The sequence below is a fragment of the Pinus tabuliformis genome, chromosome 9 (genome assembly GCF_031772625.1).
Source record: "Pinus tabuliformis cultivar Carrire ecotype Pingquan chromosome 9, CPIR1, whole genome shotgun sequence".
Classification (NCBI taxonomy): Eukaryota; Viridiplantae; Streptophyta; class Pinopsida; order Pinales; family Pinaceae; genus Pinus; species Pinus tabuliformis.
This window is the reverse complement of record NC_142307.1, coordinates 67168423-67192839: the sequence shown is the minus strand read 5'-3', so window position 1 is coordinate 67192839 and position 24417 is coordinate 67168423. Positions and strand designations below refer to the sequence as shown.

The window sequence follows — 24417 nt, the reverse complement described above, 5'->3', positions numbered from 1 at the left end:
GGACCTGACCCGTTGAGCCTTTGGCTCTTCTAGCAATACGAACATATTTCAGCAAATGCTCTCAGGCATAACTTTTCTCCATCCGTTTCGTATCAGCTCAGCCCGGAGTTTCCAGTATAGCGATCCTTACCCTACGAGCTACTATAATATATGTTCTCAACTTGATATCTATAAAGATAGATGGATCATCCATATCCAATTTGTTGTCCATCTACCATAGTAGACTCACTCATTCATATATGATGAGGGGGCCCTTTTAACTCAGCGGTAGAGTAACGCCATGGTAAGGCGTAAGTCATCGGTTCAAGTCCGATAAAGGGCTCATGTTTCCCACGAAGAAAGAAGGCTCGGGTGTCCATTTCTATTACATAGAGAGAAATATTTTCACCGAAATATGAATATGAAAATGACAACAAATCGGATTCGGATCCAGTCCGTTTTTTATCTTCTTTTATGAGGCGAACGACGGGAATTGAACCCGCGCGTGGTGGATTCACAATCCACTGCCTTGGTCCACTTGGCTACGTCCGCCCCGGAAAAACCAATTTATCTATCTACAGTCATTTCTTCCAAGAATAAAAAATGAGCTAACGTTTGTTCTTATGTGGGTCGTCGGTGACCTCTGATAGGGGATCAAAGCAAGATCGATGACTAACTCTCAACTCTCGAACAAGTTGTATGGCTTATTATCAAATATGTGATAAATATGAAGTATTTTGTATTTCTCCCGGAGAAATATCACGATCCCATCTTCCCTCCGTTCTTTTGAACGTGAAAGAAGAATCTTTCTTCTTTCGTATCGATCCTTTGTCTATTCACTCATGGGCGATAATTATTGTTTTTCCCTATTAGATTTTAGTTTTCAACTAACACAGTTTTGCAGATTGGTTCGGTAGATCCCACGTTATTCGAGTTGTAACGAACGGGCCATAACCATTAAAATGGTTCGGTGTAAATGGAATAGATCGAGATCTATCTCGATATTTATTGTATGTTTTATCTTGATACTAAGATCTTGTCCATCTGAACAACTCTGGGCAGGGTATTTGATCGGAGAGTCGTTGTTTAAAATGATCAAGGTTGTGGCTGTGTCGACAAGTTCGACCCTATTCGCTTATCATATATTCAGATTCGATGAATCTAGACCATTTGAACTTGTATCCTTCCTTCTCGTATTAGAAGGTATAGGGTTTTCCAATCTGGAAAATTTTGTTATCTTACATGCACGGTTAGGATACAATCAAGTTCTTTGTTATATTATTATGCAGGTTATGGGACAAAGATACAAATTTAAAGGCTCATCTACCGACGGAGATAGTGAACATTTGATGAATCAAATATAAATTTGATTGTTGTCTTTCAGTTAATTCGTTTGAAAGTTTAGATCAAGCGAACAGAATTGGTAGGCGTCAATCGATCCGTGGAACGTATCAAATCTTTCACATATAAGTTCGTTATGAGATGAGCCCACTCATCTCACAATGATATAAAATCATTTCGGACAGATCTATTGCCGAGTAGAGATCTATTTGTAACGGGGCAGAAAGCAGCTTCTTTTGGGTCGCTGTCCACATAATTTCTGGACAAGGGGTAATAGTTTCTTTCTTTCGTCCCAACCCAACAGACTTCTTTATTCTATTGTTTGTTCCAGAACGCATTCCATGAAATATGTGTATTCTATAAAATAGTGGGGTAGATTAAAGCAAACGTTGGTCCAGATGTAGATCTAATATGCATAGCCGGTAGATTGCATTTTTGTGATATGTTACCAGAACGGAACTAGAGGCAAGGAAGAGTGTTTGTCCCAATATGAAAATCTTGGGTCTCAAAAACCATGTGATGATCTTAGGTGAAGAAAGAGAACGAACCAAAGGTTCGCCTTTAGCGAGGATGGATCAACTCCAGAGAATTTCTCTGCCCAGGTATTCGGAATATCCGTCGTACTTGCCACTTCTATGGTTCAAAAATAGGCTCGATTTACCGCACATAACTTATTGTAGAGAATCCTAGTTGATCAAGATCTTCGCCCCGATATTTAGCAAAGGGATAGATACATCCGGGATTTTCGATTGAACGGAAATTTTGTTCAACCCCAACGGAATGCGTTGCGTTTGGATGGAGCTAAAAGTCACATGTCCGATCGATACTTTGACTGCTCTATGGATTGCTTGGAACATATGATATTCGAGAGAACTCTCGAATTTTTCGAAGAACTAGCGATAAAAAAAAAAAATAAAAATAGTTTATAGGTTTGATCATCTGGTATCGGATCAATCTCGATCGATCCAAAATACTAATATGCCTGCTCTGGTCCAACGTTCCCATCCATCGATCTAGATAAGGACATGAGATTGATATGATCTGAAAGACTTTTCAAGGCCAAGTCATAGGGACGGACTATGAGGGGATATATATAAATAGTATCACTTAGTGGAATGTATAGGGCTATACGGGCTCGAACCGTAGACCTTCTCGGTAGAACAGATCAAAGTTCTTATTATCAAAATAATTTGAACTGTTCCAAGAACCCAACATGCATTTTCTCGCATTGGGCTCTTTCATTAACTGATGGAAAGATCGGTTAGTCTGCCATTCTCCTCTTTCCGGTAAGATACTAATATGGCTCCGTGTGCTCCAAATTCTTACCCTTCGGAAGCAATCCCAAAGTTATTCAAAAGGTTTTTTTGACGTAGGTCTGCCTTGCTCGGGCATAGATTGACTCAAATAGAGTCTCTTCTATCGCTCCAAAAGTAAAATATGACACTTCATACACCTAAAAGTTCATAGAGCGAAAAGAATCTATTTTGAGGTCCCCGTATTATACTCATTATGCCTGGCATTGAACAGATTGGGATTGACCATATCAATTAGATCCGTAATTCGAATCAGATCGAACTTAATCTTTGTCATGCTATTGTTCCCCAGAGAAACAAATTTATAGAGTAAGACTATTTCACATAGAATCTATTTCGTGGATCGGACGAATCGATAAACTCTCCCGAAAACCATTGGCGCACGTGTAAACGAGGTGCTCTACCTTGCTGAGCTATAGCCCTTCCTTGCCAGTCTTGGTGATACACTACTATACTAACCAGATGGATCACTTTATGTCAAGGTAGATATTTCATGATCCAATACTATGATCCAATACGTTCCAATAAGTTCGATCTGTGCCAGGGACACATACATTGTCTATACATTTAATTCGATTTCGATTTAGAATCGTTTATAAATCCAACTCTACCTATGAGAATAAATGACCCACTTAACTCAGTGGTTAGAGTATCGCTTTCATACGGCGAGAGTCATTGGTTCAAATCCAATAGTAGGTAAACTTATTAGATGCCATCGAGTTTTCAATGGTATCTAATAAGTTTTACTCCACGTGTTTGGATCGAGGCGGAACATTGAATCCATTTTTCAGATCATTATAGAAAATGTTAATTAGAGACGGGGGGGCTAGCATTGATAGCCTCTAATCGGGTTCTAGCCCTTTTCAGAGCTAAATCAGCCTCAATTGCTTGTCTTTTGCCTTCGGCTCGAGCTAAGTCAGCTTTAGCTATTCGAAAATTTTCCTGGGCTTCTCGGGGATCGATGTCAACATCTCTCTCTGCATTATTTACCAATATAGTTATTCTATCACTGTCTATCTTGGTGAAACCGCCCATCATAGCCATAGTGGACCACTGCCCATTGAGACGTATTTTCATAACTCCTATATCTACAGCTGCCACAAGTGAAGCATGATTGGGTAATACGCCAATTTGACCACTATTAGTAGATAGAATTATTTCTTTAACTTTTGAATCCCAAATGACTCGATTAGGAGACAGTACACGAAGATTTAGGGTCATTTTCAGAATTAACTTTCCATGCTGGAGTTTATAGCCTTCGCGGTAGCTTCATCAATATTACCCACCAAATAAAAAGACTGTTCGATAAGACCATCTAATTCTCCAGAAAGGATCATTTGAAAACCTCTAATTGTTTCCATGAGACCCACATATTTGCCCGGGGAACCTTTGAATACCTCTGCTACGAAAAAGGGTTGTGATAGGAAACGTTCAATTTTTCTTGCTCTTGCCACGATTAAACGATCTTCCTCCGATAATTCATCCAGTCCAGGAATAGCTATAATGTCTTGAAGTTCCTTATAACGTTGTAAAGTTTGCTTAACCCCTTGTGCAGTTTCGTAATGTTCTTCGCCTACGATCCAAGGTTGGAGCATAGTCGATGTTGAATCTAAAGGATCCACTACTGGATAGATACCCTTCGCAGCTAATCCTCTCGATAGTACGGTAGTAGCATCTGAATGTGCAAATGTCGTAGCAGGAGCAGGGTCGGTCAAGTCGTCAGCAGGTACATAAACTGCTTGAATCGAGGTTATGGATCCCTTTTTTGTGGAAGTAATTCTCTCTTGCAAAGAACCCATTTCCGTGCTAAGAGTTGGCTGATAACCCACGGCGGAAGGCATTCTGCCTAATAGGGCGGATACCTCTGATCCCGCTTGGACAAAACGGAAGATGTTATCAATAAATAATAGTACGTCTTGCTCATTGACATCTCGGAAATATTCGGCCATGGTTAGAGCAGTTAAACCGACTCTCATGCGAGCTCCCGTGGTTCATTCATCTGACCATAGACCAGAGCCACTTTTGATTCTGATATTTTTTGTTCATCAATTACTCCCGATTCTTTCATTTCCATGTAAAGATCATTCCCTTCACGGGTACGTTCTCCTACTCCTCCAAATACAGATACCCCTCCATGAGCCTTAGCAATGTTGTTGATCAACTCCATAATGAGTACTGTTTTACCCACTCCAGCTCCTCCAAATAAACCAATTTTTCCCCCACGGCGGTAAGGAGCCAAAAGATCTACTACTTTAATGCCTGTTTCGAAGATGGATAATTTTGTATCCAACTCTGTAAAGGCGGGAGCAGGTCTATGAATAGGAGATGTTATGCCAGCATCTACAGGACCCAAATTATCGACAGGTTCTCCAAGAACATTGAAAATTCGTCCGAGAGTAGCTCCACCAACTGGAACACTTAGAGGAGCTCCCGTGTCAATCACTCTCATTCCTCTCGTCAAACCATCTGTAGCACTCATAGCTACAGCTCTAACCTTATGATTTCCTAATAATTGTTGTACCTCACAAGTAACCTGAATTTCTTGACCGGCTGTACCTTGACCCTTAACTATCAATGAATTGTAAATATTAGGCATATTACCTGGAGGAAAAGAGACATCCAGTACTGGGCCAATGATTTGAGCAATACGTCCCACATTTGTTTCTACACTTGCGGAAACCCCAAGAACAAGAGGATTTTTTCTCATACAAAAATGGAAATAATTTCCATGAAGAATATATAAATATGATTTTGCCAATATCATCAATAAAAAAAAAAAAAAATGTTCCATATTGGGTCGATCAGACCAGTAAATAATAAATGGAAGTTACCACCTGGGTAAAATCCAACTTTATTGAAAAGTTTAAATTCATCCATATTTGGAATATGAAGTAGGTAGATGGATATGAATAAGGATCATGAGGAAGTCTTCGATTTATCTATAACTAGAACCAATTTATCCATAACTAAAACCGAAAATACTTCAAAATTATGTCCAGATCATCTGTGAAATATGAAACTTGATATTCATGACCTTTCTCTCATTGATCATTATCTCTTCTCTTCATACGCACATCTGTATATGTATTTTCGGACAATTCGCACCATTATGGTCAAAGGTCCATTCGGTTCCTTGATTTCATTCATGAACTAGTTTAACCACTGAAAGGTTCTCGGGTCAATCCATGGAGGAAGAACTTCAAGAGCAAAGATTGGGTTGCGTCATACATAAAGAACACTATACAATGAGAGTGTATCTAGCACCCCAATAACGGACGACTTTTTGTAGGATATTTCTATAAAAATTGATTGTTTACGTTCGGTCCATGTCGAGCAGACCTCGTCCTTGCGAGAAATAATTATTAATAAAGGAGGGACTTATGTCACCAAAAACAGAGACTAAAGCTAGTGTCGGATTCAAAGCTGGTGTTAAAGATTACAGATTAACTTATTATACTCCTGAATATCAGACCAAAGATACAGATATCTTGGCAGCATTCCGAGTAACTCCTCAACCCGGGGTGCCACCTGAAGAAGCGGGAGCAGCAGTAGCTGCTGAATCTTCCACCGGTACATGGACCACTGTTTGGACCGATGGACTTACTAGTCTCGATCGTTACAAGGGGCGATGCTATGACATCGAGCCCGTTCCTGGAGAGGAGACTCAATTTATTGCCTATGTAGCTTACCCCTTAGACCTTTTCGAAGAAGGTTCTGTTACTAACTTGTTCACTTCCATTGTAGGTAATGTATTTGGATTCAAGGCCTTACGGGCTCTACGTTTGGAAGATTTGCGGATTCCCCCTTCTTATTCCAAAACTTTTCAGGGTCCACCTCATGGTATCCAAGTTGAAAGAGATAAATTGAACAAATATGGTCGTCCTTTATTGGGATGTACTATCAAACCAAAATTGGGTCTATCAGCCAAAAACTATGGTAGAGCAGTTTACGAATGTCTCCGTGGTGGACTCGATTTTACTAAGGATGATGAGAACGTAAATTCCCAACCATTCATGCGCTGGAGAGATCGTTTTGTCTTTTGTGCGGAAGCAATTAATAAGGCTCAGGCTGAGACGGGTGAAATTAAGGGACATTATTTGAATGCTACTGCAGGTACATGTGAAGAAATGATGAAAAGGGCAATATTTGCAAGAGAATTGGGAGTTCCTATCGTTATGCATGACTACCTGACGGGAGGTTTTACCGCAAATACTTCTTTGGCTCATTATTGCCGAGACAACGGCCTACTTCTTCACATTCACCGCGCGATGCATGCAGTTATTGACAGACAAAGAAATCATGGTATGCATTTCCGGGTACTGGCTAAAGCATTGCGTATGTCCGGTGGATATCATATTCACACCGATACTGTAGTAGGTAAACTTGAAGGTGAACGAGACGTAACTTTAGGGTTTGTTGATCTACTGCGTGATGATTTTATCGAAAAAGATCGAAGTCGTGGTATTTACTTCACTCAAGATTGGGTATCTATGCCAGGTGTTCTGCCCGTAGCTTCAGGAGGTATTCACGTTTGGCATATGCCTGCTCTGACCGAGATCTTTGGGGATGATTCCGTACTACAGTTTGGTGGGGGAACTTTGGGACATCCTTGGGAAATGCACCTGGTGCAGTAGCTAATCGGGTTGCTCTAGAAGCTTGTGTACAAGCTCGTAATGAAGGACGTGATCTTGCTCGTGAAGGTAATGAAGTGATCCGTGAAGCTTGTAAATGGAGTCCTGAACTAGCTGCTGCTTGTGAAATATGGAAGGAGATCAAATTTGAATTTGATGTGATTGATCGCTTGTAATCCAGTGACTAAATGATCGTCCGTTAGATAGATAGATCCTAGGTGAAGAAGCCCTGCGAAAAAGATAGATCCTGATTCTAGTAGTCACTTATTCGGTACCTCAGAAGTGACAATTGGCACATACAATACGTCCAGTGGCTTCTCGGGGATTTTCATAACCCTGCTGTGCAAAAATGGGATATGCATTCGAAATGGATGTCCGAGTTATGATATGTATCATGACCAGGACGGAAATTAACCGAGTCATCTTTTTCGCCCATTCATAAGTATTTCTATTTTGCATGGTTCAATTATTGGTTCCAAATCATTTTTGGGGTGAGAGTAGGTAGCTATCATAGTTACCTGTCAAAAATTCTGCTACTATATTGATTCAACCAAACCTAAAAATAAGAAATCGGAAGTCTCGCACCAGGAGAAGAATGAAGGGGAGGAATAGCTAATTCCTGAACACGAAAAACACTTTATTATTCTGTTTCAATTGTTTCGGTCGGAGAAAACAACCTACCTATTCTTTATTCATTCATCGAATGATAAATTACTACAAGTGAAGGAGATATATGATTGAAACGACGGAAGATCCAATATTTAAGAATCGTATCTAAGATGACTGGAAAAGTTGAAACAAGACCAGATATGATTCGTTCATTATGGGCAAATCCATAACTTTCGGAGATCGAATCGATCATCAGTTCCCAACCATGGGGTGAATGAAACCCAATACATAGATCGGTTGCTAAAAGAATTAGAAAAGCTTTCATTGTATCGCTCAGACTATAGAAGAATTCTTGGATCCAAGAATTGATAATAGCGAGTTTATTCTTACCCAGAATGATATAAGCACTTATAAAAGCAAAACCTATTAGATTTGTTAATAAATGTGATATTATCTGGATACAATCTTCATTGTACATTTCGACCAATTGGATCGTTTCTTTGTGAATCTCTATACGAATAGATTGTGAATGTGTTCCCAAAGAATCTTCCACCATTCTTTCTAACAAGAATAGTTCTTCTATTTTCTCAAATCTTCCCAGAGCATTTTGTTCCTGGAGATAATCAAAAAATTTCTGAGATTTAACCGTATTCCACCAATTTGTAACCCAAGGCTCCAAACCTTTCCGTAATGAAATAGGAATTACCCAAGGCAGTACTACTAAACATGCGAGATATCGTAGGGAAGCTGATGCTTTATATTCGGACACTTCCAATTCGTGAATCGCTAACGAACCTGATTCACTTGTCAGTTCTGTCCGAAATCTAGACAAAGTACGAGTGATAGAATGAGGTATGGGATCCATAGATTGATCTATTGTGTAATTGTTTGATCCCGATCAAAAAAATATACTCGGGAAAAAAGTAAAAGGTTTGTTCAAAATGGGTGAGACGGAGCATAAGGAGATCATTCCAAATCATTTATATATGGACCAATTATCTATTAATTTTTTTCATCTTCTTCTTTTTTAGAAGAATAACTTGAAGTAACATAAGTCTTATTCATTGCCAAGATCTTTTGAATCCTGATCACTAGATCCTTTACGAATATTTCCCCAGTTATCTCCAAAGATGACAAACGCTCTTGAAAAATGAGAGAACGACAAAAAGTCATAATTGGATCGTGATGAGAGGAAAAAAGCGTTTTAGTTTTAGGGAAACCGGACCACTCTATCTAGTAATTGTTGTTTCTGAGACATCATATTCATCTACTGGTACCAGTTCTATTTTAACTTATTGCTTTTTCTATATTACCTCTTTCTATACTATTTCATAAAAATAGTATATTGTTCGTAAAGATCCTATATCGTTCCATTTTCATACAATGAAATATTTATTGAAATTTCATTGTATGAAAATGGAATATTTATTGAAATTTCCTGATTGGATATTTATTCATGTTCCTTTATCCTCGACATACATTCAAATGTAAAAACATTTGAATATATGTCGAGGATAAAGACACCCCCGATTTCAAAACCCTTCAATGGATACACGCAAGAAACGGGCTGATTCAGCGGCTTTCTGTTCGATCTCCCTTAGGTTCACATTATCACCAGTACGAGTTAAAGGAATGTCTTGTCGGCCCTTTATTTCCATATAAAGAACACGACGAGGGGAAATACCTTCTTGAATTTCCATTTTGATCATCTGAATATCCTTCATAAGAAATCGTGGGAAAATACGACGATTTATTCCGGGAAATCCCCAACGAAAAAGACATACAATTCCTTTTTTTTTATCGAACTTATTATAGCCACTACCCACATTGAACAAAATTGTGCACCACAGATAAGAGCTAATGAACAGACCTGCAATACCATAAAAACACATTACAATTCCTTGTGGAACAAAGAGTATTTGCTGAGATGACAATAGGGGTATCAGGTTCTCACCAAAATAACTCGAGATCCCGACTAGGAAAAATCCTAGTGAACCCAGAAAGAGGATACAAGCCCAAAAGAAATTACTTCTTTTTCGAGACCCTGTTATAGGTTCTATCCAGAGCCATTTGGATCGACGATTCATAAAAAATTGTATTCAATTCCATCCTATTGAAGTTGAGGGAATAGCCAACTTTTTTATCCTTTGGTTCCCAAACTCTTATGAACTATCTATATAGATAGATAGATAGATAAATTTTCAGTTAAGTCAGCCAAGTTTGTCTTCTTGTCCATTCTTACCATCCATTTCAAATGGGTCCTTCCCTAATTTCTCAATTTTAGAAACAACATTGGATCAGTGGAGTATAAATATCTCCTGGAATAGATATCTATACCGTATGAAAAAATAAAACCGACCACATTAACATATTGACCCATACCTATTTATTGACATATGTGTAGATCCTATCTGTATATGTATATGAATATGAATATGAATAAATATCCATATTCATATATATATAATTTGGATATTTATACCTATTTTGTGTCTATAAGAGTTCTATCTTATATCATCTAAAATAGATATAGATATCCTATCTGTTCTGCAATTGAAAGATCTAAACCCATTTATTAAATCTGATTTGATCAGATTCATAAAATCTCGTCCTTCTGAATATACAGATGAGAAAGAACCATTGTAATTGCCGGAAGTAATAAGCCGACTAAAGGCACCAAAATAGAGGGTAGGATAGGGAGTAGGTTAGAGAGTAGGTTAGAGAGTAGGTTAGGGAGTAGGTTAGGAATTATCATAGAACGAGTACCTTACTTAATCAATGAAATGTTTATCCATATTACAAAGAATAATTATAAGGTCAAATAAGTGATGGGACCAAATAAGCGGTCCCATTCGTCCTTCTTCATAGAATACATGTATGCAAGTGTTCGTTGTTCCTTTCCCCGTCTCTCCCGAAAATACTAAAAAAGCATTTCCAGTTGGGGCAATTTTTTTTTTTAATAAGATCTCGATGAGTTCAACAATGAGTTCTATATTACAACATAGAGATCCATTAGAACACTTACTATATAAGTAAAATAGTGGAAGAACATGAATCCTGACCAAAATTTCTCTGATTTCTGAAAGCGGAGAATTGGCTATATGGATTGTTAGTATAGGCTCGAGGATCATAAATTGTTAATAAGAAGGGGGTGAAAAGCAATTCTCTCCTTCGCCGCGATAAGAAACTGTATCACTGTCACTTCCGTTACAAGGAACTCGATTTGATCCTTTTTCCTGATAAGGAAACTCAACGTTCATTTTTTTCTTTTTATTTATTTACAAGGAAGACCGTAAAACGTAAAACCAAAATAGTTCACTCAGAACACCTTTTAAGAGATTACGTGGAACGATCAGATCAAATAAACCATGACCAAATAAATGCTCAGTCACCTAAAAATCTTCAATCACTTTCTGACCTAATGTCTGTTCGATTACTCTTTTACCTGCAAATGCAATGTACGCTTTAGGTTCGGCAATAATAATATCTCCCAACATGCCAAAACTAGCAGTCACTCCACCAGTTGTCGGTGACGTCAGAATCGATATATATAACAACTTTTTCTCCTTCTGATGAATATATAATGCAGAAGCTATTTTAGCCATTTGCATTAAACTAAAACTTCCTTCTTGCATACGTGCTCCTCCGGAAGCACACACCATAATTAATGGAAGAGATTCCGCGGTAGCGCGCTCGATCAGACGGGTTATTTTCTCACCTACTACAGAGCCCATACTACCTCCCATGAACTGAAAATCCATAACTCCGAGTGCGATAGTAAGACCATTTAATTGACCTATGCCTGTTTGAATAGCATCAGTTAAACCTGTCTCTATTTGATAGAAAGTGATATGATCCTTATAAGATTCATCCTCAGAATTAAGATTATCAGAATGAGAAGGTTCATTCTCAGAATAAAATTGAAGAACATCTAGAGTGTACATGTCTTCATCCATAGGACGCCAAGTGTCACGATCAATTGGAAGTTCTATTCTATCTGAACTATTCATTTGCAGATAATATCCACATTCTTTACAAACACTTTGATTCTCTCTCAAGAATCTGAGATATAGTAAGTTCTCGCAATTATCGCATTGAGCCCATAACTTCTTAATTTTAGCGTAATCAATACTTTTATTCTTGTTTTTCTCCGTCTCATTGGCATCCTTACTATCCCTTTCGACCGAATTTTTTAGTAATGCAGTTATTTTACGCTTGTCTTCGAACCACTCCTTTATAGACATAGAGTTTTCCTTCCATATAAAGGTGAAAATTGTTACTTTTCCTATCTTATTTTGTATGAAGAGAAGTCGTATAAGTATAAATACAATGATGAAAATTATTAATCAATAGTGGAATGAATCATTGAGAAATCATTTCCATTCATTATTGATTAGGAATCTGAAGTATCGATCCAGGATTATGATAGAATACTTTATTCTATTATAAAGAAAGATTCTCTCCTATACCGCGATGGAAAGGAATTTTCATTTAAAATACAACATCTTTTGGGCTAGAAGGGATTTGAACCCTTGACTTCACGGTCCGGAACCATGAGCTCTGATCCGCTGAGCTACCAACCCTATCAAATGATCTATAAGATCATTGTAAAGGATGAATAGGATTCGTTATCGAATGCTTGACCCAAAAAAATTTTCATAAATAACTCTGTTTGAGATATTTAACCTTGGAAATATCTATATATCAATATCTACATAGATATTGATATATAGATATTAATATATGGAAATTCCATATATTGATATCTGAAATTCCATATCTCCGCTCACGATTTGGACTAATATTTGGGGTAGTAGTAAAAGATTGGGCCGAGTCCGATTGGTAGAACGAAAGTCACTGGATTACAAGCGATCAATCACATCAAATTCAAATTTGATCTCCTTCCATATTTCACAAGCAGCAGCTAGTTCAGGACTCCATTTACAAGCTTCACGGATCACTTCATTACCTTCACGAGCAAGATCACGTCCTTCATTACGAGCTTGTACACAAGCTTCTAGAGCAACCCGATTAGCTACTGCACCAGGTGCATTTCCCCAAGGATGTCCCAAAGTTCCCCCACCAAACTGTAGTACGGAATCATCCCCAAAGATCTCGGTCAGAGCAGGCATATGCCAAACGTGAATACCTCCTGAAGCTACGGGCAGAACACCTGGCATAGATACCCAATCTTGAGTGAAGTAAATACCACGACTTCGATCTTTTTCGATAAAATCATCACGCAGTAGATCAACAAACCCTAAAGTTACGTCTCGTTCACCTTCAAGTTTACCTACTACAGTATCGGCGTGAATATGATCTCCACCGGACATACGCAATGCTTTAGCCAGTACCCGGAAATGGATACCATGATTTCTTTGTCTGTCAATAACTGCATGCATCGCGCGGTGAATGTGAAGAAGTAGGCCGTTGTCTCGGCAATAATGAGCCAAAGAAGTATTTGCGGTAAAACCTCCCGTCAGGTAGTCATGCATAACGATAGGAACTCCCAATTCTCTTGCAAATATTGCCCTTTTCATCATTTCTTCACATGTACCTGCAGTAGCATTCAAATAATGTCCCTTAATTTCACCCGTCTCAGCCTGAGCCTTATTAATTGCTTCCGCACAAAAGACAAAACGATCTCTCCAGCGCATGAATGGTTGGGAATTTACGTTCTCATCATCCTTAGTAAAATCGAGTCCACCACGGAGACATTCGTAAACTGCTCTACCATAGTTTTTGGCTGATAGACCCAATTTTGGTTTGATAGTACATCCCAATAAAGGACGACCATATTTGTTCAATTTATCTCTTTCAACTTGGATACCATGAGGTGGACCCTGAAAAGTTTTGGAATAAGAAGGGGGAATCCGCAAATCTTCCAAACGTAGAGCCCGTAAGGCCTTGAATCCAAATACATTACCTACAATGGAGTGAACAAGTTAGTAACAGAACCTTCTTCGAAAAGGTCTAAGGGGTAAGCTACATAGGCAATAAATTGAGTCTCCTCTCCAGGAACGGGCTCGATGTCATAGCATCGCCCCTTGTAACGATCGAGACTAGTAAGTCCATCGGTCCAAACAGTGGTCCATGTACCGGTGGAAGATTCAGCAGCTACTGCTGCTCCCGCTTCTTCAGGTGGCACCCCGGGTTGAGGAGTTACTCGGAATGCTGCCAAGATATCTGTATCTTTGGTCTGATATTCAGGAGTATAATAAGTTAATCTGTAATCTTTAACACCAGCTTTGAATCCGACACTAGCTTTAGTCTCTGTTTTTGGTGACATAAGTCCCTCCTTTATTAATAATTATTTCTCGCAAGGACGAGGTCTGCTCGACATGGACCGAACGTAAACAATCAATTTTTATAGAAATATCCTACAAAAAGTCGTCCGTTATTGGGGTGCTAGATACACTCTCATTGTATAGTGTTCTTTATGTATGACGCAACCCAATCTTTGCTCTTGAAGTTCTTCCTCCATGGATTGACCCGAGAACCTTTCAGTGGTTAAACTAGTTCATGAATGAAATCAAGGAACCGAATGGACCTTTGACCATAATGGTGCGAATTGTCCGAAAATACATATACAGATGTGCGTATGAAGAGAAGAGATAATGATCAATGAGAGAAAGGTCATGAATATCAAGTTTCATATTTCACAGATGATCTGGACATAATTTTGAAGTATTTTCGGTTTTAGTTATGGATAAATTGGTTCTAGTTATAGATAAATCGAAGACTTCCTCATGATCCTTATTCATATCCATCTACCTACTTCATATTCCAAATATGGATGAATTTAAACTTTTCAATAAAGTTGGATTTTACCCAGGTGGTAACTTCCATTTATTATTTACTGGTCTGATCGACCCAATATGGAACATTTTTTTTTTTTTTTATTGATGATATTGGCAAAATCATATTTATATATTCTTCATGGAAATTATTTCCATTTTTGTATGAGAAAAAATCCTCTTGTTCTTGGGGTTTCCGCAAGTGTAGAAACAAATGTGGGACGTATTGCTCAAATCATTGGCCCAGTACTGGATGTCTCTTTTCCTCCAGGTAATATGCCTAATATTTACAATTCATTGATAGTTAAGGGTCAAGGTACAGCCAGTCAAGAAATTCAGGTTACTTGTGAGGTACAACAATTATTAGGAAATCATAAGGTTAGAGCTGTAGCTATGAGTGCTACAGATGGTTTGACGAGAGGAATGAGAGTGATTGACACGGGAGCTCCTCTAAGTGTTCCAGTTGGTGGAGCTACTCTCGGACGAATTTTCAATGTTCTTGGAGAACCTGTCGATAATTTGGGTCCTGTAGATGCTGGCATAACATCTCCTATTCATAGACCTGCTCCCGCCTTTACAGAGTTGGATACAAAATTATCCATCTTCGAAACAGGCATTAAAGTAGTAGATCTTTTGGCTCCTTACCGCCGTGGGGGAAAAATTGGTTTATTTGGAGGAGCTGGAGTGGGTAAAACAGTACTCATTATGGAGTTAATCAACAACATTGCTAAGGCTCATGGAGGGGTATCTGTATTTGGAGGAGTAGGAGAACGTACCCATGAAGGGAATGATCTTTACATGGAAATGAAAGAATCGGGAGTAATTGATGAACAAAAAATATCAGAATCAAAAGTGGCTCCGGTCTATGGTCAGATGAATGAACCACCGGGAGCTCGCATGAGAGTCGGTTTAACTGCTCTAACCATGGCCGAATATTTCCGAGATGTCAATGAGCAAGACGTACTATTATTTATTGATAACATCTTCCGTTTTGTCCAAGCGAGATCAGAGGTATCCGCCCTATTAGGCAGAATGCCTTCCGCCGTGGGTTATCAGCCAACTCTTAGCACGGAAATGGGTTCTTTGCAAGAGAGAATTACTTCCACAAAAAAGGGATCCATAACCTCGATTCAAGCAGTTTATGTACCTGCTGACGACTTGACCGACCCTGCTCCTGCTACGACATTTGCACATTCAGATGCTACTACCGTACTATCGAGAGGATTAGCTGCGAAGGGTATCTATCCAGCAGTGGATCCTTTAGATTCAACATCGACTATGCTCCAACCTTGGATCGTAGGCGAAGAACATTACGAAACTGCACAAGGGGTTAAGCAAACTTTACAACGTTATAAGGAACTTCAAGACATTATAGCTATTCCTGGACTGGATGAATTATCGGAGGAAGATCGTTTAATCGTGGCAAGAGCAAGAAAAATTGAACGTTTCCTATCACAACCCTTTTTCGTAGCAGAGGTATTCACAGGTTCCCCGGGCAAATATGTGGGTCTCATGGAAACAATTAGAGGTTTTCAAATGATCCTTTCTGGAGAATTAGATGGTCTTATCGAACAGTCTTTTTATTTGGTGGGTAATATTGATGAAGCTACCGCGAAGGCTATAAACTCCAGCATGGAAAGTTAATTCTGAAAATGACCCTAAATCTTCATGTACTGTCTCCTAATCGAGTCATTTGGGATTCAGAAGTTAAAGAAATAATTCTATCTACTAATAGTGGTCAAATTGGCGTATTACCCAATCATGCTTCACTTGTGGCAGCTGTAGATATAGGAGTTATGAAAATACGTCTCAATGGGCAGTGGTCCACTATGGCTATGATGGGCGGTTTCGCCAAGATAGACAGTGATAGAATAACTATATTGGTAAATAATGCAGAGAGAGATGTTGACATCGAGTAGGGACAGGTGTTAGAGAATCAGATTGCTATCAGTTGTGACTATAGTTGTGCATCAGATCTTGCACAATCAAGGGATTGAATATGCCAATGAGTTTGCTCATGTATTTGCCCAGTATTATAGCCTCTACTCACGTCTAACATAGTGTGAGTGATTCTTTGGAGGTGAAATACGAGTTTGGTAAACCATTCTCATTCATTCTTGAGCAGGTATTGAGATGTGGAGGCAGGCAAGCAGCGGGGGAGATTTGGAGATCAGATCTGAGCTGTATTGTGTGTAGCATGTGGAGATAGTACTGAGTACTTGTGAGGAGTATTGTACTATGTATTGTTACATGATTCAATCACTATAATATACAGATAGTTGGGGTTTTTAGCGAGATGCTTTCCCCGGGAAAATATTGTGTTGATATGTGTGATTGATGCTTCTATGTGTGCCTGTGAATGTTTCTGCTTCTGTAAATTGATGATCAATGTAGAGGGGGTTATGTATTATGCATGTTCCGCTTATAAGTGTATAATCAGGATAATCTCTATGAATATGTGTCATATTATTCAAAATTTCTACATGGACATGGTCAAATGGGTACTGGATGGCGCTGATATCACGAATAGACAGTTTAAGACTCAGAGCCAAGAACGTACGAAGTCATTCTTTCTACAAAATTTAAGCTTTATATTAAAAAGGCACACAAGAGGCAAAAAATAGCATCAGGGAAGCCCGGATCAAGAAACCAAGGTAGTTTCCGATGCAAAATTAGCTCCTAGCACTAATCGCGCATTGACAGGAAAAGCCTCTTAAAATCGAAAGCCTCTAGTCTCTTAGTCGCCTGTAAGCTCATAAATTTTTAGGAAAAAAGTGCTAAAGGCGGAAGGTAAAACTTGAACTCAAAAACCAGTGGTATTTATCTTAAAGTAGTATGTAGATATCTACCAAATTTACAGCATCTATAGATAAGCTCGAGACAGAAGGCTCAAGAAAAAGTAGAGTCCATCAAAAGGTTAACCAAGTTGAATTGGGATTCTTACTGGATGTACTTGGTAAAACCACACAACCAGTGCATGACTCTCAAATGTATCATTAATTTTGCCGAGAAGATGGCGTCAGCTCTTACCGATTCCATTTTCGCAGGACATCTAAAGTCGGAAGTCGGCCAGCCAACTCTCCTCAAGCAAATGCTGAATGCTTGTGACTACAAGGAATAGATACATAGATATTTAGTTTTTAGTTTTAGTTTTAGATTCAGTTTTAATTTTATTTTTGCTTTATTTTTTCCTAAAGTGAGGACGGTCATTTAAACTGCCTCCTATATTTTTGTAATAAACTATTTTTAGGTTTAGCTAGTAGTATTTAAACCTTCTCATGCATTTAGAGAAGGGTCCTGAAATTTATCAAAAACTTGTCCTGAGAACATGCATTTTTGCACCCTCCGAGGAGGTTTTGATGAATGAATGGAACAAGATTTATTGATATCTGTGTTTAATATCTACTACTGATGTTGCACTTTTGTACTCTTAGTGGATGATGGATTAATAAGAGATAGATCATTATTGATGGAACTCATTAGTAGGACTCGTTATAAATGGTACTTTTATCTCGTTATGGTGATATTCATGTTTAGTTATTTATGTATGAATGCTTAAATGCTTGAGTTATCATTTGGCACTTTTGTACAGTGATAGCCATTTATTTATGCTTAATATATGAGTGACTTATTATGCGATATGTTTTTCACAACTGTTCAGCTAACTTTTTATACGAAACAGTTCATCTTTATTGAATTCTTTTCTTATAGTGATTGAATGATCTTTATTACCAATTGTTGTAGAAACTATTTTATATCGCATAATTGAAAGATCAAATCCTAGGGTAGTTTTAGAATTATATATTTATGTTTATTAGAATACAATTGCATGTCGTTAAATTAGATTTAGAATAAAAGCATTTTACTTAGAATTTATTAGAAAGTAAATATCAATTCTCAACACACACATACATAAATTGGGAAACTGGTCCCATATCCCCAGTTGGACCCACTACACCAAACAGAAAAGGAGCTGCTAACCAAGGTCCGGACCGGGTGGGTATCCCCCTTGTTGTAGACTTGATTTTTGGTCCTTCAACATATTTGGCACTAGAAGGAGGGCCCCTGAACTATGAATGGCAAGTAAATCTAAATCTAAATACCATTCTGAGAGTAAATCGTCGTCACCACCTCCCCTGACTTCTCCATCGCATTTAGAATCTTTAAATCATGAATGAGAAGTCGATAGAACAACAACCACTGCCACAAACCCAAATATTTCAGAGGAATCTACTATTGAACCTCCTGAAGTTGAATCTTTGATCCAAAAACTTCAGCAATTTTCAATATCTCCTCAAAAATCTAAAAAATCTCAAGGTAGTGTGACTTCACAGTATAACCCTTCTCATCCCCTTACCAGATTGCAGAGTGAAAAGTTTGGTATCGAACCAACTAAATTACCTCTACCTACAAGGAAGAGAGCAAGGAAATCACCTAAAGGGTCTGATAGTGAAACTCTTTTGTCATCATCATCCATCTCAACCTCTCTACCGCGAAGCCAACCATCCACTCCTCCACTTCAAATTATCGTCCACCAGACCACTAGAACTTCGACATCTCCTTCTCAATCATCTGGAACTGTAATATCCTCATCTTCCCAACCGTAGGGATCATCTTCTGTGCTTTCCTCTGTTAGTAGTTCAACGATGGCCCAAACTCCATGGAATAATCCAGGAGCAGTCTTAAAGCCTACGCCCTTGAGTCAATTACCAGCCCATCCCAAAAAATGGCTGCCTAAGTTTAATCCTGAAGCAGGCATGCTAGTAGAAGAAAAAATAAACAACTTTATGTTATCCATAAATCTCAATGGGGTTACTAATGAAGATGCTGTCATTTGGCTCTTTCCTTACACTTTGCAAGGAGCAACTGGATCATGGTATTTCTCATTACCATCCGGATCTATCACTAGTTGGGATATTTTCCAAGAACAATTCTTGACTAAGTTCGGTGATGACAGCCCACTGCGACACTAATCAATGACATGTCTAACCTTAGGGCTAAATCAAGGGAACCTATCAAAGATATTAACTCGCGTTTTAATAAACTTTTGAACAAAATTCCTACCTCCTCCAAACCTAGCGAAGAAGTTTGAAGTGAATGGTACATATCTGCTCTACCGTCAAACATAGCAATCTTCATTGATAGAGCTAGCAAAATAACTTTAGCTGACAATATTGTCAGGTGGAAAGAGTCGATAGTGCGGACACAACCAACCTCCCTAGGAGCCTAAGACTCTCTAGTGACAAACAAGACAAATAAGAGCAATCCTTCTCTAAACATGCATTTACTATATAAGAAATCAAGTGTTTAGATCCTACCTGTAGTCCAACGCTGTTGTAGCAGTCCAGCCCCGTTGATCCGGATGAGCTCCTCCTTCACTTCAAAACCTGCATTCACTAACAATCAAACGATTAAATAGCACTTGATAATCTCATAAAATAAAACATATTTAACACATAGACCAAGGAGTACATGAAATAACTCATAAATAACAAGTTATTGAGAAGAATGGACTCATTTGCATTAATAGGAAACAAAAGGAACAATTACAACCTGAGCCTTGGTGTTGTGCAAGTCCCTCCCAGGGTCCATCAAGAGTTCTCCTTTACTTTGACAAAGCTCACCCACTTCCAAATAGAACAAGCAAAGATGGTAATCTCTCCTCACAAGCTTCTAAATGGGAGTCCTAATTCCAGCAGCATCTACCCTTAGAAATGTTTAGCTTCCAACCTCCTCCTCCTTCTGGCCCAATGCCTGTATTTATAGTGCTCTAGAGGAAGTTAATCAGGTCCACCATCAATGGGATAATCCCCTCTTTGGATGGGATAGCTCCCTTATTGATGGGATAAGTTCCTCTTTGGTAGGGGTACATGAACCATCTGGAGGCACTCAATACACGTCGAACAACCTTCTAGAATGCTCTAGAAATGACCACAAGTAACTTTTTAAAGATGAAACTTGCGCATTTTGACCTTTACAGGGGTACGCACCTGCCCCTTTACATACAGAGCGTACAAGTACGCAGCTTTTGTGAACATTAGGTGCGTATCCGCAGGTAAGGTTGGGAGAACCTGCGTACCCAGAGATAAATACATTTATAAAGACTTTCTCTCTTTTTGGAGTTTGACATGGAGAGCAGAGGCATAAGACTTGCCCAGGAGGATAGCATGTCTGTTGATAGAGCCATACTAACTGTAAATAGTCATGGTGACATTTTTTAGTGTAACAGATTGCCCCCTAAAGTGCAAAGCCTGTAGTAAATTAGGGTTTTGTATTATCTAGGAAGGGTGAAGCGCTTTATCATTTCAAGGATTATCTCGTGGAGAGCCTGGTTAGAACCTGCAATTTAAACACAAAATACATGTATAAAATTATATCATCGCTGAGGTAGGCATTCCCATACTCAGATCAAAACTTTAACTAAGAGACTAACTACTCTGATACATGAATGATCTTGCAGTACATCATAATCATAGACTTTTTGTAGACACAGTATGGGCGCAGCCATATGTTTATGATTAGTCTTCTTAGATAATGAATACAAAACTCCTCGCAGCCTGGATGGTGGAAACTAGATCCAGGGTCTTCATTTCTACTTCCCGAATTGGTACGATTCTAGCCATGCGAATAAATGAGTTGATGTCGAACATGGTAGAAACCACTTGATTACCAGTCGATGACGTAAACTGTTAACAAGTGTGAGAGAGACCACTAGTAATGTCAATGGTTCTCAAAGTACCCAGTACAATCCATGAGATGTGAATGAATGAGTTGATGTCGAACATTTCACGGAATCCTTCGATCGTAAGTCAATGATGTAAACTGACGTCAAAGGCGAGAAACCTGCCATTGATGCATGCAGACTTCAAGGTACTGACGATTTCTAAGTCATCTCTCTAGATAATGTGTTGATGTCGATAGAAAGCGACCCGTTGCAGGCAAGCCCACAACACGAAATCATTGTTCAAGTTGAAGAAATGTTGCTGTAAGGACTGACTCAGGGATGGTCAAATGGATGACAAGTATTTTGCGGATGAAAGTTTTGCTTGCAGACCTCTTGAACACATAACAACACAACAGATGGCTTGGTGATAAACGACTCAAAGTTAATCCCCGGAACCCGGCTGAAGACTTTCAATGTGGTTTGATCAACTGTGAGGTAAAGGATTTCCCAACCCACGTGAATGAAAAGTGTCGTGTTCAAGAGTGGTAATAAGGTTCCTTCTGAGACAAAGGATAACAAATAGGCTCATTCTTCTCTCTTTTACCCCACCATTTCTGGCAAGTACCTCTTTATTTTTAACAAGCTTGAGGAGGATAACATATGCTTGATTATAAGCTCATCCTTCGGATGAGTCCAACCTAGTTTTGATTCGAACCCTAGGAAGGAGTGGTTCGTTCCTGTTTGTAATTGAACAGGTCCTTTACTGTGAAATTTTAACGAGCCCAGTATAGGAGAAACTCGGCGTTTTTCAATTTTAGAGAGTCTAAAAAACTTAAGAAGACTCCAGGTTGAACTTTTTCGTAAATTTGTGTCCCCCAAGCCTGAAAAAGTATAAAATAATACCTGAGAGAACCGCTTGATCTTGCGACCAAGGAGTACTTTCATGATTAGAGTCTCTGACCTGAAAAGTAAAAAGCGATCAAGGACACGTCGTTTTATTTCCATATCGAGTTTGAAACGACAAAAACCCGGCAATCTTTTCTTGTTTTTACGATCAGAAAAGAGCTATAAGGGGACCGTCTTTTAATTCCGTTTTAACGAGTGTAAAAGAAATGCTCGGCAATCTTTTCATGTTTTAGGAGTCAGAAAAGAGCTTAAAAGATGACTCTGATGTTTTGGTTCATGAAAAATGATGATTTTACTCTAAAGTCCTTTTGTCCTGCACAAAAACGACACATTACTCATACCTGTTTAAGATGGGTAAAAATACATTGAAAAATGTCCTTTCATGGTGAAAAATAAACAAACTTAGCATTCATTCATCCAAAAAACCTATAAAAAGACTTTTACCATGTCATTTTTACCATTTTACTGTTGAGGTTGAAAAAAGGGCTTTTGACAAGAAACTTCCCGTGGAGATTGCGGAGAATCCGACCGTCAGAATCGAATGTCGTTTCACCAGGTATTCTACAACACCCCTCTCTTGTTTTCCATCCGTTTAGAATTCATTTTTAAGCTTTTATTTGATTTTTTGGGGGTCTTGGGGTTTCAAGATGCGCACTTCGGGGTACGCAGGTCATGCATTGCTGACCTGCGTACCCCGATATTTTCCCAATGGGAAAATTACGGGGTGTACGCACCCGGCCTTAAGGGAAGCTGCGTCTGGGCGCTCTGTCCCTAAAGGTCGGGGTGCGTACCCCGTAAAACACAAATTGAAACCCTCATACCTCCAAAATAGACCAAAATTTTTAAATTTTATGGATCCTAACTGATGTTTTATGATGTGCATGGAGCACACCATGCTTGATTGGCGTGAAAGAGAGCACGAGGATGTTGATTTGGCCGCGATAGGTCATCAACCTTCCATTGATGCATTAAAAGCATGCGGACTGTACAAATACTGGGCCATACCTGGCATGAGGGGCCAAGTGCCTTTTCTTGAGTGGCTGGTTGAAAGGTGGAACATTCAGGAGCAATGTTTCTACATCGGAGAGCACCAGCTCGAGATAGAGCCCTCCGACATATATTTTCTCACTGGCTTGCCTAACAGGGGCGAGCAACTTTCTCTATTCGGGACTAGACCGGGTGGCCAATCCCTTGCTAGTCTCCGGCTAGAGTGGTGCAACAACCAAAACCATGAGAAGGGGATAGAAATCAAGTACATATCCCGACCTGAACTTATGGTGATAGCCTTTACTGTTACCAGACTTTGCGGCGCGGCCGCTTTGCACCAAGCCACCGGGTCCCAAATGCGGATGGCTATAGACTATTTCCATGGCACCATTTTCAACTGGTGTGATGCTGTGTTGGCGAATTTGAAGGGCCAACTAACCAGGGCAAAGAGAGGACAACTAAAGACCTTTGGATATGGGCCTATAGTCGTGAGCTTTTCCCTAGAGAGAGTTCCAATGCTGGTCCCCCAGCATCTTACAGTTCCAGTTGGGGCGCCTCGGGAGCCTAAGTTGACGAGATGGGTTGCGGTAATGGCCCGGCATCCTGATGAGGGCGCAGCAGTTGTTCGATTTCCTGATGGTTACTTTCACTGGCTAGAGAGCCAGGTCTTTGCTATTCAGGATTTTCCTTATGCCGGAATGGATTTTCGGAATGATCCGGACATGGTTCTTCCACAGGGAGAACAATGGGACGACAGAGGTATTTCATTTTTCACAAGTTTTCAAATTATGTATTTTTTTATTTTTATATATCGCCTCAAAACTGACAGCACAAATTTTCAAAATGCAGATGTAGGTCCACGGCGTCCAGCCAACCTCCGGGATTTTGAGAGGAGAGTACCAGCTGTACCAGCACCAGCCCCACAGGATGCAGCCACAGAGACCTTAGCCGAGCTGGAACAGGATCTAGAGCGTCTGATGGCGGATATACCAGAGACCACCATAGATGACATTCCCATTCGACTTCAGCGCTATGTGGTCGCAGTCCCAGGACCTTTTAGGAGGTTCTTGTGTAGGGTAGCGCGGGCAGTGGTCTCGTATAGAGAGCACCACCAGTGATTGGCTAGTCACTTTTTGTAGACACATATGACATTTTTGGTTTTTTGTACTTATCATTTTTGCCGATCATAA

At 39.3% G+C, this 24417-nt stretch overlaps 2 non-coding genes across 2 annotated transcripts; one reads left to right on the top strand and one right to left on the bottom strand.

Annotated features, from left to right (window-relative positions):
• The first annotated feature begins 250 nt into the window (after nt 1-250).
• Nucleotides 251-322, top strand: TRNAT-GGU (transfer RNA threonine (anticodon GGU)). Its single transcript has one exon. It is a non-coding gene; the product is annotated as a tRNA-Thr (tRNA).
• A 12060-nt stretch (nt 323-12382) lies between these two features.
• TRNAR-CCG (transfer RNA arginine (anticodon CCG)) lies at nt 12383-12456 on the bottom strand. The gene has a single exon. It is a non-coding gene; the product is annotated as a tRNA-Arg (tRNA).
• Between the last annotated feature and the right edge of the window lie 11961 nt (nt 12457-24417).